This window comes from Sturnus vulgaris, chromosome 22 (genome assembly GCF_052056855.1).
Source record: "Sturnus vulgaris isolate bStuVul1 chromosome 22, bStuVul1.hap1, whole genome shotgun sequence".
Taxonomy (NCBI): domain Eukaryota; kingdom Metazoa; phylum Chordata; class Aves; order Passeriformes; family Sturnidae; genus Sturnus; species Sturnus vulgaris.
Genome location: NC_142264.1, coordinates 5,255,812 through 5,267,261, shown reverse-complemented (window position 1 = coordinate 5,267,261; position 11,450 = coordinate 5,255,812). Strand labels below are relative to the sequence as shown.

Sequence of the window (11,450 nt, the reverse complement as noted above, 5' to 3'; positions counted from 1 at the left end):
AGCTGTATTTTTCCAAAGCACTTCAAAACCATCACCTGTGAACCTTGGACACTTGTACACCAAGAGCTACATTTTTATTAGTGAAACGGAAAACTGCACTCCAGTTAAGGCCAAAATGTGGGAAGCAACTTTAGAAACGTGGCCAGAAGTGGGGAGTTTTCCTGTCCCCAGTGATAATAGGGTTTTTTTTTAATTAGGCCCTTTGAAGTTGCAGATCTCCAGTTTAGCATCTGCTTGGAGGTAACTGTGAAGGCTGAGGAGGTCCTTGCTCTTGGTGTGGGAAGCAGGGGATGACACATCCCTTCATTTCCCAGATGACTCTGGAGGGGAAATGGAGGCTCATGCTGCTTCCCACCTCCTGCAGTGAAACTTTAAATCTGGCCAAAGAGCCACATTTTCAGGTGTATTTTAGGAGCTTCAAGTCGTTCACTGTTTTAATCTTTAAACACAAAACACCTTTAAATCCCGGTTAGTTTTGAAGCCCATTATGGAGTGCCAAAGCCTTACCAAGCTGCCATGGCTGGTTGGGGTGTGGAGCAGGAAGGCTGCCCAGAGCTGGGGGCCACATACCCCAGGGCAGGGGTAGCCACAGGCAGTTCTCCTGCTGCCTGTGCCCTCCACAGGCCTGGCTCTCTCCATGGAGCATGGATAATTAGGTTGAAGCCAGATCTTTCTCAACCTCTTCCAGGAGTTCATAGACAAAGTTACTTTTGTTTCTAGAAGCCAAAGGGCTTTTCGTGCTGGGAAACCCCTTCTGCTGCCATAAGGACTTGTCAGATCTGTTGACTTTTGCATCTCCAAGTTGTGTAAGAGTGCTCTGTGTCTCTTGTGCTCGATGTTGTGAAACTCCTCTCCGTGCAGTAACACGGAAAAGTCCCTCTGTGGGGGAACCACAGCAGCGCACTGACCTTGTGTTGGAACTTTGGCTCGTGGAACTCAGATCTTTGCTTGTGGCACAGAGTTAGAGGGACCAAAGGCCAATGTTTAAGAGGCATCCCGGTGTTTGGAGGTGCTCAGCTCCTGTGATGGTGTGCAGGGGTGGGTTTTCTTCATGCAACAGGCGTGGGAATTCTTGCTGTTTAGAGATGAGCTCCACAAGCTGCCTGCTCCTGCCTTTACCTCCCCGAATATCTGGGAAAAGCCTGCTTTTGGCCATGTTGAGACACACCATAGCTGCCAGCCCAGGTGGGATCACAGCCCCCCATGCTCTCTGGGTCCACACAAAGGGCTGCTCTTCCTGCTCCTTTTCTTTCCGTCACATTTGGGAAGTTTATCCTGTCCCTTATGAACAGCCATGCTCCTGTAGGGCACAGGTGCAGCTCCTGCCCCGCTGCTCCTGGCTGTCCCTCAGTTCCTCTTCCAGAGGGGCTGCTCTGAAGTGTCTCGTGCCACTGTGTGCTCACTCTGGTGGGTTTGTGTTTGTGATCACAGGCTCCAAACTTCCCCTATTACTGTTGCTTTTTGAACAGCGCCTTTTTATTGGTGAGTATATTCGTGGAGCCTTTCTACTTCCTTCATCTGTAAATTGTCCTCTACATAACGAAGGAACCATTCTGACTATGTTTTGATGTGTGTGTCGCCCAACAGATGTCTGGGTGGTTAAGTGCCCCCTGAGTACAAATATCCTGTGTTTGTGAGCTCTTTGATAGTTGGTTCAGGAATCTTTTTGTTCTTTCTTTCTCTCCTCCAGTCCTGAGGGTCTGTAGCAGATGCCTGCTGAAGTCTCTCCTTTGTTTTCTGCTCCTGATATCTGTGCCCACAGTGTCATTCCTCTACCCTCTCCCTTATCAAATTAGATTATCTCCTTCTCGTAAGTACTTTTGACACGTGCAGCCGTGCAGAGGCATGATAAGCATATTGGAACACACTGTTGTGTGTCTGTTCATGTCTCTTGTCCTCTTTGCATCTTAGGGCCAAGCTGGCACATTACCTGCCATTCATACTGGTACCATCATAAGTAAGTCGAGCTGGCTCCTCTCCTGCTTGAAGCCGAGTCCTAACAACCCTTTTGGACACTGCCACATCACCCTGCATGGGGATCCCAGGCTTATTTTGTCCAGGTATGTCCTCACTTTCCCTCCCTGCTGTCTCCAACATCTCCCTTTGTGTTCTGGGCTTGGCTGGTGTCACTGAAGATCTTTCAGGATGTTACAGGCTTCTACCTGCTCATTCCTTGGCTCCCTGCCTTTCCTGGTTTCTACATGTGATCCAGAAAAACCTCTTTGTTATTCTGTCCTTCCTCCCCGTCACAAACCTGTGTTTCTGTTCCATCTTTCATGAAAAGGTCTAAGACTGAAGGTGAAATGTGATAACAGCCTTCAAAAATATGTCAGTGGCTGCTGCAAACAGGATAGGAATAAATGATTCTCCATGTCCTGTGGTGGGTAGGACAAGAAATTATGGGCTTAAACTGTAGTACAGGAGAAATTTAGGTTTCATGTTCAGATATCCTGGGGGTGTAGCACCAGAGGAGGCTGCTGGGGAGTCACTGGAGGGGCAGGTGAGAGGAGCAGCTGTCAGGAGAGGCTGGGAGTCAAGGGATAGTGGGGTGATCCAGAAGATCTTTTTTCATCCTCTTCAGCCCTCTTACCTCCCCTTCCACATGCTGGAAGCCTCCAGCTAGGCAAGGGGCTTTCTGTGGCTTGCTCAACCAGGCTCATGCCTTTCTCCATCCTTGCTTTTTGTCTCTATTGTAGCAGTTCTGGCAAATGCAATTGCAGCGAGCCTGGAAATAGTCAGGGCAAGGCTCTCCTCCTCAAACCTTTCCTTGGTGCTTGGTGGCTCTTTCAAACCCCATACAGGAGGCAATGGCAGCTGCCATCAGAGCACTGGGACATGCAAAAGTGATCAAAACAATTTGGTACACCCAGAAGGTCAAGGGGGCAGGCTCAGAGGTGCTGCTCAAGGCCCTCCCTTTGGCTCAGCTCTTGGGCTGACTGTGAGAGTGTGGGCAGGAGGGATGGGAGCTGTACCACTGCCAGCAGGTGTGTGCCCACCCTCCGTGGGACACCAGGACATGCAGGAAGCTGGGGATTTGGGGGAGTCAGGGAAGCAGGACTCCTTGCAGAACTCCCCATCCCCACCTCCTCAGCAGGACACTGCAGGGCATCAGCCAAACTGCCGTCTTTGCCAAAATGAAAATTAGGGAGGCCAAAACTCACAGAGGGCTCCATCCAAAACAAGTGCATGAGCAGCCACGCTGTTTCTGACACTGCTGGCTGGGAGGTCACCGAGTCCCCTGGGCACCTTCAGCTGCCTGCTCCCAGCACCCACCACTCCTCACCCTTCCCCATTTGGCACTGCCACGATTGTGTCGGGGTCCAGCCACATCTGTGCTGTCGCTGCTTCCCTCCCCAAATCTCCCTGCCTCCTCTCCTCGGGGTGCTGGAGGGGTCCAGGGCCCTGGTCAGCCACAACCCCCTTCACTCACCCTGCAACATCATCCCCTTGCACAGCTCCCTACCATGAGAGGCGGGCAGGGAGAAACAGGCAGATGAATAATTTATTATAACGATGCAAAATAGGGTTTTAAAACTCTACCCATATAAATATTTATTTTTGACTCGTTAGCACCACAGCTGCCTCCATGCCCCCCAACCTTTCCCCTTCTCCTTTCAGAAGACCTTCCCCAGCCTTTGGGCTATCGTGGCTGGTTCTCCTGGTTCATCTGTCCGTCTGTCTATCCTGCCTTTGCTTTTCACATGATCTGAGCCCCGGTGCCAAACGCTTCCCAGGAAAGAGGAAAAAACCCAACTCTTTCTTGCGTACAGGCACACAAAAAACAACAGGGGGAGGGGGGAGATGGAGCAGCACACACAGGCACACGCACAAAACCCTTTGAAGCCTGTGCAGGGTGAGGGTTGTTTCTGTGGTAACGGCGCGGGGATTGGCGGCGGTCGGCAGGGCCTCCATCCCGCCGTGGTGCCGAGTGATTAATGAGCCATTGCTGGGCTCTATGGGAGTGCCTGGGCCGGGCTGGGCACCACGGGGCTGCTCCAGCACCGCCCGACTTCGGACGCTTCTTCATCCTCCTCTGCTCGCCCCCAGGCAGGCTCGTACAGCAGCACCCCACTTCTCCTTGGTGTGGGCTCTTGTGGGATGCCAGCCCCCTGAGAGGGATGGGGCAGCCAGGCTTGGGATATCACTTTGTTCCCTGCCCTGATGGTTCCAGACTATGCTCGGGGCTGTGGCCTTCATCCTGACACCAGGCCTTACTCCTCTGCCCTGTTGTTGATCCTAGAGCAGGTCCAGCATTTCTTCTGGTGCAGAGATGGACCAGAGCTGTGGGGGTACAGGGTGGCATCAACAGGGCCACAAGGCAGTCCCATCTGGTGGGTGCAGGTGAGCCCACATTATTTTGGGGAGTGTCACTCTGTCACTCACAGTCTCACCTCGACACCCACCCTTGGCCTCACTGCTGCCTGCCTCCCTCCCACCCTACAGCTTCCCCAGGCTGAAATGGCTTATGGCTGAGCAGTGACAAGAGCTGTGCTCTCCTTGCCCCGTGACCAGCCTTGTTTTGTGGCACTACCCATTGATCCAAGTGTCACTGGGGTGCTCGTATCATCTCCCAGCGAGAGCTGCAGTTCCCAGAGAACCTTACACCACTGTGTGCTTTGAAACTCACCTCGTTTTGCTTTCCACTTTGAAAAGGCAAAGGAGAAACAGGCATCATTCGCATCTCTTGGGTGAACAATAATAATGAGTGAGTTTCAAATCTCTTTCCCCCAAAATAGCCAAACCAGAACACGCACAGCCTTCCCGAGCCGCTGTCTGAAACAGATGTGCTGCCAGTGAGCAGCTATTTATAATGTGCAGCATTCCCTTTTCAGCCGCAGCGACTCCAGCCCTCGGCTCTCGCGCTCGGCAGCTCCTTTTGAAGCCTGTAGCTCTAATCCGGGGACTGTTCCTGGTGCTGCTAAAAATCTCCTCATAAACCCGCCGGGGTGCCAGTGAGCTGGAGCTCTGCCTGCTCTCTGCCTCTAAAAGGGGTTTATCATCCCCAGAGGCCGTGGGTGGGACAGTCCCAGCCAGGATGGAACAGCGCTGGCATCTGGTTGGGTGCTGTGTCCCAGATATCCTCACAGCTGCAGGCTCTGCAGAGCAGCGATCCCCCTCTGCCTCAGAGCTGGGGCTGAAACGCTTTCCCAACCCCTAATTTGAGAGGACAGAGGACGAGGGAGGGTCAGGACAGTGTTGCTGTGGGGGAAGAGGCTGGTATGGGTTTGAAGTGGTCCTCAGTGAAGGAGAAGCATGGAGGGATGCAGACAGTGTGGGATGAGGAAAATCTGGGGATGCAAGTAAAGTGAGATTCGAGGGGCTTTGCCAGCATTGGCACCCACACTTACACTGGGTGTTTGCTGACCTGGGGGTCCTGCAGCACCACTGGAGCTGTGGCACAGCTGTGGGATGGGCACCTTAGGCTACCCACAGCCCCAGGGACCACAAGGGGGTCTCAGGACCCTGTCCCAGGAGGGGCTGCAGCCCACGGTGCTGCCTCAGCCCCTCACTCAGGGATGAATAAGTGTGCTGGTATGTCGGGGCTGAGGGCTCAGCACGAGCATGTGGAAGCTGTTTATTGCCAGGGCTGCTGCAGGCCCTGCTCTGCCTCCCCCAACCAGCCCAGCCGGTGTGGCCACTCTGCGTGGGGCCAGTGGGGCCCCAGCCCGGGGCGGGGGTGGGCAACCGCTGGGATATAGGGCTGGGTGGGCTGAGGGCTTTGCTTTTATCACATCCCCTCTTTTCTGTTTGTTTCTCTCCTGAGCAGGGTGTTTGGAGACATGGAGATCACTCAGACCAAATCCTAGGTTTTGGGGACGGCCTGAAACCTTGTAATTCCTTCCTGGGTAGCCCAAAGTTTTGTCCCCAGCCTGTCAAAGCATGGGTAGGTGGGAGCTGGGTGATCTGTAAGGAGCTCTTTGGAAAGGAAGATCCTGGGAAGCACACCCTCAGAGTGGCCTAAAATGTGCTGCTCTGGCTTTGCTCACTTGCTGTTTTGGAGGTGCCAGGGGATGGGATTCTTCATCAGCGGGCAGAGACCACCCACAACCCCCAAACTCTGTCCTTTGACCTCCAAATCCTGTCTTGAGGGAGAGTATTAGCTTGTCCTCCTGAGCACACACCAGGTCAGCCTTGAAAAGAATGTGGAGAGTTCAAAATGTCCCGGTAAGTTGTGTCTAACCTAGGGTGGGATTTTGGGAAGGATCAGAGGATGGGGTGCCTTGGCAGGGCTCCATCACCTCGGCTCTGGCAGTGTGATGGATCAGCCCAGCACAGTGGGGACACAGAATCAGGTTCCCATGAGGATGGCATCCCTGGCTGAGACTGGAGCCTTCCTGGTTTCCAGTGGTAACAGACAAACCTTTGCTCCTGAAAGAGGGACTGTAACACAGTCCATGGCAGTGAAGCCTCTTAAAAGCTGGTTTCATTGCAGTTGTGTTAATTATTAATAGAATATGGGGAAGAAAACACTGGAAAACCCCAACTGTTTAAGACAAGCTGCTACCTCATCTGTGTCCAGTGGTGTGGGCCTGGCTTTCCCCTGATCCAAGGGGAGATTTATGGGTGTCTTTTCCAGTGACTGGTGTTGGCAAGTATGAATGAAGGGGCTTGACCACCTCTCTGAAAACCACAGCACTCCTAAACTGGGGAGCTAAATGGGTCTTCGTTTGGTCTTTAGCAAAGATTTAGCAAAGGGATAAAGTCCTTTTTGGCAGCATCTCTGCCCAGCAAGATGCTGGAATTGCAGGATCTGCTGGCACAGGGGCACTGGGGTCCTGTCCCAGCCCAGGGCACCTTGCAGAGCTGTGTGGGCAGGATGGGACCCGAAGATGGTGCTTGAACTGCACCCACATAGTGAGTCAGAGCTAGGGAATCTCAGCAGGCAATTTTAAGGAAAAAACAAAGTAATGGGGAATTTTCATCCAAAAGGCTTGTGGACTTCGAGGGTTTCTTCTGAGTGTGGGTACCAGATACTCCATATGGGTAACTGGGAGGTGTTTCCATGGAAACCAGCAATGTTGCTGCAGGGGGGACCCCATGGCACAGATTTGGGCCCTTCATCAATGCTGCAGGAGCAGTGCTTGGCATGGAGAGGCACGTACCTGATGGAGGCTTTTGGCACAGCTGTGCCCTGGCTCCATGGGGTGCAGCTGGGAGAAGCTTTGCATTGCCCATGGTTCTCCACGTGGGGAGGAGATCCCAAACCTCAGGTGCAGGTGATAGCCGTAGGTGCTGCCAGCCCATCTGCCTTGCCACCACCCCTTCCAGCAGCCCCTGCTTCCCACAGCACTCTCCCCTCTCCCCTCTCCCTTTTCTTTCTTTCTTTCCATTCCTCATTCCCTTTCTCTCCCTTTCTTCCCCTTGCTCCACCCCCCTCCAGACTCCTCTGTGGGCCATTGATTTTTCCATCCATCAGTGAAACGCTTGAGGAAAATGAAAGAGCATCTTCTTGATCGATCAGGAGAACTCTTCAGCCTGGGGTCAGGAAGGGTTTGAATCAGCTGCTCCCCTGGCATATAATTACCCCCTCTCTCCCAAGCTGGGGCTTTTCACACGCCTGCAGGAGCAGCCACCCCACTGCGGGGCTAGAGCGTCGCTCTGGAGAACACTTCAGTGGGTGCATCCGTGCTGGGAGAAAGTGCCTGTGGATGTGCTGGGTTTTGGGGCTGCCAGAGCTCGGTGCTGGGCCGGCTCTGTGCTCTCACACTCGCTCTGTGCTGAGCAGGGTGTGTCGAGTGGGTGCGAGCGGGCGCTGCTCCCAAGCCGGAATCGACCGCTCTGTGTCGAGCTAATTCTGTGCAGAGCTGGGTGAGGGTGGGGAGCTCTGAGGCTGCGAGTTTGGAGAAGCTGAAGGAGAACTAAATCTGATAGGAACCGGGTGCCCGACTCTCTTCTCTGTTTTGAACATCTCATTTGCACGGAGCATCGTCTGGGGTATGCTGCACATACGGACCGCGTTGGTAGCAGCCTGGAGATGCCTGTGGAAATGCCAGAGTTTGCCATCTGGTACTACACTGGCCCCTGAGGTCCCACTGCTTGCTGCCCTCCCCCAGAGAGCCAGCAAATAGCTGAGGGAGCTTTTCATTCCACCGTGGGGTGGCTGCATGCAAATGTTGACTTCTTCATGGCAACCGGTGTGAGTCATGCTGGGAGCCGGAGGGGGACGTCGGTGCCTGTAGCTCTCCTTCTCTCTGCCCGTGGACTGCTGCCTGCTTGCATGGAGGTGTTGGCACAGCCTTCCTGCAGCTCTTACTGGAGCTCCATCTCTGCTCGGTGGGATGTGCTCAATGCTTTTCTTGTGAGAGGTTCCCAGTGCTCATGTATGCACTGGTGGGGTTCAGCAGTTGAAGCATGTCATGCATGGGGACTGTTGGCTGGAGTCTTGTGACACAGCAGGGAAAATGTATCCCTTGGATTTGTCCTAAGGAAAGACGTTCTGAGCTCACATTGCCATCTGCATGGAGGGATAACAATCCCAGAGCCAACAGCAGACATTCCAGCACATCCCAGAACTGATAGGTTCAGCACTGCCAGTCTCCACTGACCCTTAGGCTCCCCACTCACAACTTCGCCTTATTTTCCACAGGTATTGGTCAGCGCATTTCCTGAGCTGGATGAAGGGATTGCAGACCTAGGGGTGAGCAACACGACTGGTTGGAGCCTGCTGGACTAGAGCTGGGACACAGCATCTTCCTGTGCATCTCCCTCTAACATCTCTCACTGGGCAGATGCAGCATGAAATCATTGCCTCGAGGGTGAAGAGGAACAGTAAGAGAGCAAGGGGGAAATGCATTTACCATAGGTTGTTGCCCCATGTTGTGCCACTTTCACCTGGCAGCTCAGAGCCTTTTAATTCTCCTTGTGTTTCCATGCTGGTTTGGGAACGAGTATGCACAGAAAGAGATGAGGACAGAAAAGCAGGGTGAGAAACCAAAGCTGAAAACTCCTGCTCCCACCACAGCCAGTTCTGACCAGCCAGACCAGAGCTCCACTGGAGAAGGACAATGCAAAAACTTTGGCTTTCTCCCTCCAAACCAGCAGGCATGAGGCCGCTCCAGCATGGATGCGTTGCAGATGTGCTGATAGCAGTGAGCTGAGTGCTGACACTGCTGTGGAGGGGCTGTAGGTAAGGCAGAACTGTGTTTATCTGCACCACAGATAATGTTTTCTGCTGAAAGCAGCTGAAACAGCTGCATCCTGGCTTTGTGGCACAGTTTATTTTACAACAGGTAATAAGAGCTTGTCCCCTGTCCCTGGTAAAACCTTTATGTCAAACAAAGCCCCATCTGATCAGGGTCTTTTCCCTGGTAGGATTTGGCATCAGTCAGATAGTTGGGGAAACTTTGCTTAACCTGTGAATGTTGTATCCTAATATAAATGTGGATCTAACCCAGTTTTCTTGAATCTATATCACTCCACTGATAACAAGGGAGAGAGGCTGATTTATGCAAGTGGGTATGGGATTTTCTTACAAAGAGGGCTTTGGTGAGCTGTCACCAGGGACTGTCACTGCTGGGTTCAGTGCAGATAACGGGGACGGGGGAACTCACAGCATCTCTCCATTGCTCTGCTGACCATCTTGCTGACTACCCTTGGTCATATTCCTTGGTCTTACTGCTGTCTCCTTGCTCCCAGGTCTGTAAAATGAAGATAAAATACAACCTGACTTGCTGAGGAGCTTGCAGCCAAATTAAGAAGTGCACGCTAATTAAAGTGAGCTCCTCCATTCCTGTTGATATCCCATAGCCATCAGTGGGGCGCTGGAAAGCTCTGGGATGTGGGAGTGTGAGGTTGCAACAGAGACAAAACAATACGCTCTCAGACTGCTGAACAGAAAGTGGATCCATGTGTTAATCTGGGAAAAGAAGTGTGAAAATAGCTGCAAATCCTTCACGACTTTGTTGTAATTTCTCCCAGATAGGATACAGCCTGCTCCACACTCCAACCTCCTTGGCTCCCAGGTCATTACTGAGCTGAACCTGAGGTTGATGCAAGAGGAAACCCTGTCCCATCGCTGGGCTTTGTGCGGGACTGCTGGAAATTTAGGGGGAAAGGGTTAATGATTGCATTGTTTGGGGACAGCTGGGGTCCCAATGGCTTGAGGATCAGCCAGGTCTGCTCCCTGGTGTGTCTGGGGCAGGTTCCTGGCTGGCTCAGCCTGGCTGACGGAGGAGCCCAGGCAGGTAGAACTGAGTGGTGCCTCTGACAGCAGCACGCTCACACCGGGTGGGTGACCGTGGGGTGCGGAAAGCCGGCCCCTCCCAGCTGCCCAGCTGCCTTTCTGCTAATGCTCATCTAATTAAACAGCAGCCTGGAGTGGCTGAAACCAGGGCAGCGGGAGAGCTGAGGTTTGCATTCAATAGGTTCCTGTCTCCAGCTCAGGAACCAGAAGAAAAACCCATTTCATAGAGTCAGATCAATACGCAGGTGGCGTTCCCCCTCCTTTTCCCTCACCTTCTCCAGCTATCCTTTCCCCTCCTGGGCCAGGGAAGCTTTTTAAAACTAGAGCTGGGCTGGGATTGCTATCTGGTGGTTTTTGCACCTCATCCCCCATCCTGCACACTGTGCCTGCCACACGTGTGCTGGACAGCTGAGAGGTGCCAGGAATGGTGATTGCAGGGACCATGTTCTCAGCAGGTATCTGAGAAAGTGAGTCTTGGCTTCAACCCGTGGCACGGTTCCTCCTTCAGGGAGCATTTTCAGTCGCCCAAGTCTCCAAAGAGCCATTGTCTCTTTGCTGAGCCAATTCGCTCAGCTCCAGGACTGTGAATGTGGGTAGAATTTGACCAGCAACTTTTGTTCTGCTTGCTCAGGTACAGGCGAGGGTTAACAAGAAGCAACATTTTATTTTGCTGCATCTTTGGCTTTCTGGAAGGAGATGCTCTTCCTGGTGCTTCTGCTGTTGTAAATGCATTCTTCTTCCCAAGGTGTCTTCTGGAAATGAGCTCCAGCATGTTGTCAGCAGTGGAGAGATGATTATGGAGAAGCAGCTGTCCGTCCCCTCCTGCCAGCTCCCGGCGAGGCAACGGGAGGGGTGGTGGCAGCTCCTCTGGGTGCTTGCTGCTGGCAGCAGATTTTGCAGTGCCTGATCCAGGCTCTGGTGTAAGTAAGCAGCTTCAGGCTGGGGCCTCTTCCACCTCATCTCAATGCAGCGGGGCAAGCAACCATCATGCAGTGCCCAGGTCCCTGCAACCTCCAACCGTGGGGTTTTTTCACAGTAAGAAAGTTGTACAAATCTTCCCCAAACGTCAGCCTGCTCAGGCAGCCTGCAAGGGGTCGGCTTCAGCTCCTGTATTGTTTCTCTCTGCAGGAGAGAAATTACTGTCCTAATTCTTCATGCAAAAATGAGGGATTGGAAACAGGCTGAAGGGGAGAGGAGCTGGATGGGTGCCCCAGTGACCTCACCAACTCAGAGGATGGCAGCCCTGTCTGAGGTTCCCATCTCTGTG

General features: G+C 53.0%; 1 long non-coding RNA gene across 1 annotated transcript; it reads left to right on the top strand.

The window, feature by feature from the left end:
• The first annotated feature begins 943 nt into the window (after positions 1–943).
• Positions 944–10,082, top strand: LOC148221431 (uncharacterized). The gene is made up of 3 exons (XR_015808063.1): positions 944–1,810; positions 1,912–2,060; positions 8,588–10,082. It is a non-coding gene; the product is annotated as an uncharacterized LOC148221431 (long non-coding RNA).
• Positions 10,083–11,450: the final 1,368 nt, after the last annotated feature.